General features: G+C 37.5%; 1 long non-coding RNA gene across 1 annotated transcript; it reads right to left on the minus strand.

Annotated features, from left to right (window-relative positions):
* Positions 1-1,340: 1,340 nt before the first annotated feature.
* Positions 1,341-3,781, minus strand: LOC128295552 (uncharacterized). Its single transcript, XR_008286053.1, has 3 exons — positions 3,636-3,781; positions 2,677-2,718; positions 1,341-1,664 (listed from the first exon to the last, which is right to left on the minus strand). It is a non-coding gene; the product is annotated as an uncharacterized LOC128295552 (long non-coding RNA).
* Positions 3,782-5,577: the final 1,796 nt, after the last annotated feature.

Raw genomic sequence — 5,577 nt, forward strand, 5'->3', positions numbered from 1 at the left:
CTTTCCGAATCCACTTTTCGGCTCTTAATGCCGACACCACATTGGACAAATAATCCCTTCGCTCACCTATCACCATAACCTCCTCATCCTTTGTGGTCCTTAACACCATTCGTTTAGCAGCACAATCCAGAGTCGCTTTATGCTTAACAAGCCAGTCCATTCCCAAAATGAGATCAAACTCTCTACAGTAACTCTATCGATCTCCGGGAAAATCCTACCTTGAGTTTCTAAGGGTACATCCCTATACAGTTTGTCTACCCTAACCGAGTGACCCAAGGGACTTAGTACAGATACCCCACTCACAATCTCCTCAGAGCAGTCCAAGTCGTCCATAATCCGTTCTGTGGCCTCCAACCAATATTCCGCCACATTCGGGGCTATACCAGACACGCCCTTAAAGATCTTTGTTCCGTTAGTCCCGAGGTCATTCAGAAATAGATCCCTAAATTTCGTTGCCCGAACTTGCTCCGGCAACCTTTTCCAAAACACGAAGCATTGCCTGTGACAGGGCATCATCCTCGGCACTGCGGTCATGAGACTCTACCTCTATTGTTTGGTGGTACGGTGCATCTGCCACGCATATGTCCCGAAGACGAAGATACCGCCGAGCCCTTCCTCGGCTCGTCCACGGCCTCTTCCACGAGTAGCTCTTGTACTCATATCGTATTATCTTGATTACGAATTTTAGGCATCAATTAATATTTCGGTGTTTATTACGGATGTTTTATGAATCGACGAGTTCGAGTTTGTTTTCACGTAATCAAGTCTAGCTACTGATTTGATCTCTTATCGATTTTCCTATGGTTTCAGATCATCCTATCTAGAGTATCCTAGCAGGATTTTAGTACAGATAGATAATTCAGAAAATATTCGAAAAATTCGAATACTTACAGACTTGAGCCGAGATTGAATGCCACCTTCTAAAGATCTAAATTTTGAAAATCAAGTTTTTCGCATTCTTTATAAAATTTTCGCTTTCAAAAATCTTTGTTTTGTAAACCCATTCCACACCGAGTTGTTGTAATCTAAGCTCGATACCACTAAATGTACCACCCCAAACCCGGCCCAGAAGTTATGGCCGGATCCGGCATACCACATCAAAAACATAAAAAAAAAATTCATTCTAAGTCCAGAAAATCGTACTTGATGTTCAAAAGATTAATTCATTAAGGGTTAAAGTGAATGGAAGTCATGCACCGTAGGAAACCGGAAAAGAGGAGGTGAGTCCATCGGACTGCTTAAGTACCAAACTCCCTTCGGATCCAATCCTAGACATGCAAACCACCATTGCCATACCTTAACGTCATGTATATTTCTAGGAAACCGATTTGATTAAGTCCTTTTTAGGAAAAGTGATTAACTTTGGAAAATATCTTCATTGCGGAAGCTTTGCTTGTTTTTGTGTTATTTTGAAAACAATTACTGTTTTTGAAAACGCGCCTTAAAGCTATCCAATTTCAACAGTCAAATATAAATATTACCTATCTTAATAAAACATATAAAAACCATCAAAAATAAATAAGCGGCCTTATTACATTTAAAAGCCCAAAACCTCAAACGTAATTAAAAGAATGTCCAGTTCACCAGAAGAAAATCAAACTTTCAGAACTGGTGGCCACTCCAAATTCTCTCACAGCTCCAAGCCCACTATGGTTGGGGATTTCCTGCGTGGATGAAAATAAAAGGGGTGAGTTTGGGGAAACTCAGTGTGTAAGGAAAACCCATTCAAAGTCCAAGTCAGCTCAAGCCCATTGGGCCTAAGCCCATTCAGTAATGAGTGGTATCGGGCCGAGCCCTTTTCAGATTACAATAAACGGGCCTTAGCCCTTATTCAGATAATGTGGGGCCCATAGGCCCATTTCAAAATACATGCAACATCAAGAAACATATGCAAGCCCATTTGGGTAACAGTGGTGCCGGCCGATCCCTTTTCAGATTACAATAAACGGGCCTTAGCCCTTATTCAGATAACATGATGGCCCATAGGCCCATTTCAAAATACATGCAACATCAATAACATATGCAAGCCCATTTGGGAGACTACTCAACCCACCAACCACTACACTCCACCCGTACCAGCCATACACTCCATGTGGGAATAGCTCAACCCACCCAAATTAACACTCCACGATTGCGGCCTTTGCCGCTCGATTATCGATAAATTGAGGCAAAGCCTCCAAGATGTGGACAAGCCACTTTCAGACTTCCTCCGTCAATATCCCGGTCCCATGCATCGATAATAACAACATGGCATGCGATAAATAACAACGATCAAACATGCATTTAGGTCAATTTAACCCTAAGGGTATTTGGTAATTTATCTACTAGGGGTAAAAGCGTAAATTTTCTACTTTTAAAGGTATTTCAGTAATTTATCTATTTTAGGGTTTTTCATGCATATTCCTACTTTTCACGTACTAACGTAATCACGTCTCGAGGGTTCTTACCGAATTGGGCAGTTGGCCCATCATTCCAATTTTGGCCCATTAAGCCCAAAAATATCGAGGGCACGTAATCATGCACTTTGCGGTCCAAACATTGCAGCTTACCAAAAACATTAATCGATTTACCTCACGAGCATTCAGACAATGCAAATCTACAAAATACCGGTTTTCGACATTTCGGCTTTTCGGCTTTTGCCGATCTAGACTAAGAAAGAGGGTGTTAGTTACACACCTATTTGCGACGATATGCTGACGAGATCCACACACGAACCGCCTACAATTGGATTACTAACACATTAATCTAACTATTCAAATATGAACTACGTATTAACCCCTTATAATATTCGGCAACCACACCTACAGATCATAGTAAGCTTATAAGAAAACAATAAGCAACTCATTAACAAATTTTTGTCAATGTTTACCACATAATCATAATTTCACTGCAAGCTGTCTTCCTGAGCAACAGTCACTAAATCATTTATAGATGGAGCTACGAAACTCCAAATCAAGTTCTGTTAATTTTCCCTGAAAATAGACTCATATATCTTCTATCCATAAAATTTTCAGAATTTTTGGTTTAGCCAATCAATACCAGATTTTTCTCAAAATTTCCCATGTTTCACTGTTTGACTAATCTGACCACCCTTCATTACGAATCAAATTTCTCATTGTACAGAATTCAAAATATGTTCTTGTTTATTTCATTTGAAGCTAGACTCATTAAGATTTAATTACATAATTTATTCACCTTCTAACTCATCTCCCAAAATTTATGGTGATTTTCCAAAGTCACGTTACTGCTGCTGTCCCAAGCAGATTTATTACCAAATCACTCTTTCACACATAACTTGCATGCATGTTATTTAAACATGCATATCACCAATCAATCATCACATATCTATGATTTTACTTAAGTATAATCTCCATTTCATCATTTTAAAGCACAACATGTTAGCTGATTTTTCCCTTTAGCATCTAAGGCACATGCATGTTCATTTGTTTGGCTCAACTTCACCTATCTTCCATTTTTCATCAAAAGAACATGAAACAACAACCATTTCCTTCATTTTAATTCATGACTAAATGCTCACAACACAACTAAAAAAATCAAAATATACTTCAAGAGTTAAGGTAGAATCAAGAAGAACTCATGAACCTCAAAATAGAAGCAAGGTACCAAGAACTTACCTTCAATTTTCCTCCTCCTAATGACCGAATACTCAAGAGCTTTCTCCTCTCCTTTCTCTTCTCTAACTTTTAGCTATGATGAACAAAGATGGACAAAACTTTGTTCTTTTCACCCCTTTTTCTTTTAATAAAACTTCATATTTCATCCATTTAATTCTTTAATACAAAAGACATGATATTCTTATCATGAAACATTTACCTAACCCATTATCATGAAACATTTACCTAACCCATTATCATGGAACATTTACCTAACCTATTATCATGAAACATTTACCTAACCCATTATCATGGAACATTTACCTAACCTATTATCAATTTGTATCAATTTGTACCATAAATTATGGATATCAAGTGTACATTTTGTCTACAACAACATGATGGTTGGCCACTTCATGTAAAATGGGAGGTTTATCATGCAAATCCTCCTATTTTGCACTCCTATTTATTTGGCCACTTCAATTTAGCCTATAGCATTTTCAAACATTTTCACATAGGTCCTATTTCATAATTTCACTCACAAATGACAAAATCAAAGCATGAAATTTTGTCAATATTCACAGAATTCCCGAAAATTGGGGCGTTACAGTGAACAAGCCGTGTGCCTCACACAGCATTAGACACGTCCGTGTGTCTAGACTGTGTCAAATCAGGGCATACATACTGACTTAATCACACAGCCACAAGACATGCCCGTGTGTCTTGGCCGTGGTCGAAACTGACTTGGGTCACACGGCTTGTAACGCCCCGTACCCGAGACCGTCGCCGGAGTCGAACACGAGGTGTTAACAGACTTAATTCATTACTTAAACAGCTCAAACAATTTATTTTTAAAATTTCCAGTCAAGCTAGCAATCTGTGTCACAGTCGCTTAAAAATTCATATCTCGAGTTACGAAACTCGAAATCCAATTCTGTAAATTTTCCCTAAAACTATACTCATATATCTATTTACTAATGTTTTTCTAGAATTTTTGGTCAAGCCAATTAGTACAGTTTATTAGTTAAAATCTCCCCTGTTTCAGGGTTCGACTACTCTGACCTCTACATATTACGAATCAGATATCTCTTTGTACAGAGCTTCAATGACTATGCCGTTTGTCTCTAATAAAACTAGACTCAATAAGGAATTTTTACATATAAATTATGACTTCTAATTATCTTTGTAAAATTTATGGTGAATTTCCAAAGTTAGAACAGGGGATCCAGAAATCGCTCTGGCCCTATTTCACAAAAATTTAAACATCTCATAAAATATAGCTCATATACCTGTTTCGCTTCTTCCATATGAAAATAGACTCATCAAGCTTCGATTCCATAACTTATTCATTATTTAATTCCATTTATACTATTTTTAGTGATTTTCCAAATTCATGTCACTACTACTGTCTGAATCTATTTTATGGTAAATTTTACCTATTTCATGGTTTCCATGGATTAGCTAGCAATTTGACATACATAACACCAAATATGATCATGATTAGCCATTCCAATGGCTAATCATTACCAAGCATTTCCATACCACTCAATAACCATATCATAAGACCATATATACAAAATGATTATAATGCTATACATTCCATACTCAAAATATACAAGTCATTATGCCAAGATGGTATACGGATAGTGTGAGCGAGCCTCCGACCGTTCCCGATTTCCGAGCTGGCTTGTCAAAACTACAAGGAATGAAAAGGAGGGAGTAAGCATAAATGCTTAGTAAGTTCACATGAAAATAGCAAGTAACACAACTATATAAGCAAACATAAAACATCATTTGCATAATCATCACCAAGATATTCATATCATATTTTCATTTATCATCTTACCATATTGTTGTTATATCGAGTTTTCAACCCGAGGGTTAAGTACATACCTGTTCAAAGTACCCATTTCACAATACTTACCAATACATCCCTTTCATCTTGAGTATTCCTCCATTTCAG

This window comes from Gossypium arboreum, chromosome 7, assembly GCF_025698485.1.
Source record: "Gossypium arboreum isolate Shixiya-1 chromosome 7, ASM2569848v2, whole genome shotgun sequence".
Taxonomy (NCBI): domain Eukaryota; kingdom Viridiplantae; phylum Streptophyta; class Magnoliopsida; order Malvales; family Malvaceae; genus Gossypium; species Gossypium arboreum.